The 4,250-nt window shown below is 43.1% G+C and overlaps 1 pseudogene; it reads right to left on the bottom strand.

Annotated features, from left to right (window-relative positions):
• Positions 1 to 832: 832 nt before the first annotated feature.
• On the bottom strand, positions 833 to 2,056 carry LOC102811520 (annotated as a pseudogene).
• Between the last annotated feature and the right edge of the window lie 2,194 nt (positions 2,057 to 4,250).

Raw genomic sequence — 4,250 nt, 5'->3', positions numbered from 1 at the left:
TGAGTCGTTTCTGACCCATAGAGACCCTGCATAGGGTTTCCAAGAAGAAGCTGCTGAGCTTGAACCACCGACCTTGAGGTTCAAACTGACCTTGCAGCCCAGTGCCGCACCAGAACTCCGTAGAGGTCAGGATTTACAACACTTTATTTTGGGGGTTAAAAATTTGCTTAATAACTGTTTTTAAGTAAATAATTAAAATTCAAAATGAATGTTAGCACTTATAAGTAAGTCAGCCAGTCTGTGGGTACATTTGCTTTTTGTTTTCTTGGTAGGTTTTGTGGTGGAGGTAGGTTCTAAGAGCAAATACATTCCTTTGACAGAAGACTGCATATTATATTATCTTATACAAGTCAGTTTTCAAATCCCTGATTAGCCATTTTCAGCTATGCTTTCCATTTATTAACAAGGGTGATCTGCAGGTTTCTCTCAAGTTCATTCATATAAGACATTCAAAACAGAGGCGTGAGCATTTCTCACAGGTTCAGTTGAGGAGGGGAAAGCAGGTGTCATGCGCAGTTAACGGTAACGCTGTCCCACAATGCTTCTCAGCTCCTGACATCTCTACTTACCTCATGGCACCTCCCCCAGTACAGCAGGACCTCACCCATAATTAGGATTTTCCAATCAGAAAGGTATTATGGGTCAATCCAAAAGAACCCAAAGAACTTGTTGCAGTTCTATCAATAAGCAGCTCTTTACTGAAGGGTTGAAAGAATGAAATAGAAGGCACAGTATGACTGTCAAGCTCTTTAGGCTCCTAATAAACTTTCTGTGTGTATGTATATGTGGAACCCAAACTGTGTTAAATGTCTGTTGGCCAGTCTGAGAAACCTTACTTGTCATCCTTCCCTTTGGTCTTTCTGTATACCATCTCTCAGAAACTGGCCAACATCTTGTTCTGTCCTTTGTGTCTCTCTTCTTGGTTGAAGGATGCGAGGGCTCTCTTCTCATTAGCGATATAGATCTTGCTCTTCTCCACAGTCGCACAGCCTCCATTCAGCAGTGCCTGCTACCACTCATTGCATAACCTGAGCATACAAAGAATACAATTTCTTCACTTATCAGGCTGATTTCACCTCTTCGTGGGATACATTTTCCAGCTTTCACATATTCAACCATAGCTGCACTTTTACCAGGTAACAGAACATGGCCATAGTTCAATGGTGTATCGTCTTGAGAGGCAAGTGTTTTTGGAGCTTCTGGACCAATTAAATCTGAGGGTTCTTCCAGCTTTGCTCTCTCCTTTCAGGAATTCCAGAAATTCTTCTTAGGAATCTCTGGAGCTTGAATCACTGCTCTCTTTTCTATTGTTCTTAGACTTCTTTTTCTTATGTTTCTTCTCTCTGTGTTTCTTCATTTCCTTTTTCTTGGTTTTCTTTGCTCTTTTTGTATCTTCATTACTGGAGTCTGTGTCTGAATCAGAGTCACTGTCACTGTTGTCAGAATACTTCTTGTGCTTTCCTTTGGATGTCTTTTTCTTTCTCCTTTTCTTCAACCTTTCTTTTGAATGACTGGACTTTTTCTTCTTCTGAAGTCGAAGTGGAAGTAGTGTCTTTTTTTGGCTCTTCATCTTCTACTGGTGTATGTTCATCAACAGAGTCTGGCGCAGGGTTCTTTGGAGAAAGTCCCCATACTTCAGGAGCACCCAAGTCGCCAATCCTTTCTCTTTCACTTCATCTCTTCTGCCGCTGGCTCTCCTCCCTCTCCTTGTGCAGGAGGCTAGGCCATGGCTTGTCACCCCAAAAGGGCGCAAATAGCCACTGTAACAGATGGGCCATGAAGCAGAGCCAAAGGGATTACCCCGGGGCCCAGAAGGCGGCTCTCAAGAACAAGACCGCGAGCTGGAACGGTAGGACTGGTTTCGGGAGCTTTGGCTGAGGCTTTCCAGCTGATGGCCAAGGCCATTCGGGTACCCCAACAGAGAGCAAGAGTGTGAGCGAGAGTGGTAGCTCTGCGGGAAGCAGACAGCTCTGCTGGGCTTGGGGCTTCTCGAAGGACTGTGACGCCTTCCCCTGGAGCTCCAGGCCTCCCCCTCTGGGGTAGACACCGGAACCATGTCTGTCGTTGGACATCCGATGTCGTGGAACAACAAGGCGCTCTATCCAGCCTGACATCTCAGTTGTCTTGTCTCCCAGAAGCCACCGCCGCAGCACAACTACCCCAATCTTAGGAAAACCACCCATAGGTTTCTCTAGGTTGTGATCTTTAAGAAAACAGATGACCAGAACATTTTCCTACAGAATCCCTGGATGAGTTCAAACCTCCATCGTTTTACTTAGTAACCAAGCACTTAACCATTGTGCCAGAGGACTCATTAGGAATAATGTCCAACTTTACCAAGCGCTTATTAGGTATCAGTTATTTTCCACAGACTTTACACGCAAAAAAACTTTTTTCCATGAAGTCTATTCAGATTAATCACATGTTTCAGAGTCAAACTGCTCCATAGCATTTCCAAAGGCTATAATCCTATGGAAGTAGACCATCTTTCTTCCAAGGCACCTCTGAATAGATTCAAACTACCAAGCTTTCAGTTGGAAAGTGCAAACTGTGCCACCCAGAGAGGTTGTGTTGACTTGAGTCTCTGAACAAACAGATGAGTTACATATGATATCATTCTTCACTCCTTTCAGGTCAGAAAACTGAGGCCACACAGATGGGAAAACCAAGATGGAAATCTATTTTCACTGACCCCACAGTACTGATAGACGAAGAATAGACTGAAATTGTCCAGGATTTCATTTTATTTGGGTCTACAAACCAATGGAAATAGCAATTAAGAAATTAAATGACATACTACATTGAGCAAATTTGCTGCAAAAGACTTCTTTAAAGAGCAAAGGCGTCATTTTGAGGAATGAGGTGTACCTGACCCAAGATACGGTATTTTCAATCCCCTAATATAGTGTGATTAATAAAGAGGAAGAGCCCTAATGAGATGGATTGGCCAAGTGGCAGCATCGATGGACTCAAGCATGGCAACAGTAGTGAGGTAAGCCCAGGATCAGGCAGTGTTTCATTCTGCTGTGCATAAGGTCACTATAAGTCAGTACCGACTAGATGGCACCTAACAACAACAACAATAATATAGTGTGGCTATGTGTCAGAACCAATTCAAAGGCACTTAACAACAACAACAATATGGTGTGGCACTGCAGATTAATGCACTAGACTGCAAGGTCAGTTTGAACCACAAGGCCAGTGGTTCATGCTTACCGGTCATTCCTTGGAAACACTATATAGTGTCGCTATAAGTCGGAACTGACTTGACCACATTGAACAACAACAACATGCATTTGGAAGCTGGACAATGAATAAGGAAGCTTCTGGTATGGCTTGTACATCAATGTCAAGAAAACAAAAATCTGGAGCAATTGATGCATTTGAATTGTGGTATTTGTGAAAAATATTGACTATACCATGGACTGTGAGAAGAATGAACAAATCTGTCTTGGAAGAAGCACAACCATAGTGTCCGTTAGAAGCAATGATGGTGATACTTTGTCTCTAGTACTTTGGATATGTTATCAGGAAGGACCAATCCCTGGGAAAGGATATCATGTTTGGTAAAGTAGAGGATCAGCAAAAAAGAAACAGATCCTCAATGAAATGGATTAACACAGTGGCTGCAACACCAAACTCAAACATAATAGCAATTGTGAGGATACCATAGGACTTGGTAGCATTTCATTCTCTTCTGCATAGATAGGGTCGCTCTGAATGGAACCAACTTAACAACACCTAACAACATTAACCACTGGACTGAACCACAAAAATATGGTACTTCACCCACCACTCTCCTCCTGTTTTGGACAGAGGAATTTTACATTATATTAAGGTTAATAGAGGATTTAATGATGAACATATGGATGGCAACTTGGTGCTGTAAGTAACATGGGACTTACAAGGTTATCCAAGGCTTCAAGGAGCTAGCGTAATGGTTATGAATCTGGCTGCGAACTGCAAGTTCAGCAGTTCGAAACTACCAGCTGTTCCATGGGAGAAAGATGAGGCTTTCTGCTCCCGTAAAGATTTACAGACTCACAAACCCTGTGCAGGGTCGCTGTGAGTCGGAACCGACTCCATGGCACACAGCCACAACCACTCTCTTTGAACCAATAATGATGGTATCAAACACATCTCCCAGAGCATACCAACTTTGTCTGTTCTCTTCTGTGGCCTGCCTCTCATCCACAGCACTTCCAGTCTCTTCCCTTACCCCAGAGACAATGTTGTTGTTAGGTGTCATC

This window comes from Chrysochloris asiatica, unplaced genomic scaffold (genome assembly GCF_000296735.1).
Source record: "Chrysochloris asiatica unplaced genomic scaffold, ChrAsi1.0 scaffold00076, whole genome shotgun sequence".
Taxonomy (NCBI): domain Eukaryota; kingdom Metazoa; phylum Chordata; class Mammalia; order Afrosoricida; family Chrysochloridae; genus Chrysochloris; species Chrysochloris asiatica.
This window is presented reverse-complemented; position numbering and strand designations above follow the sequence as displayed.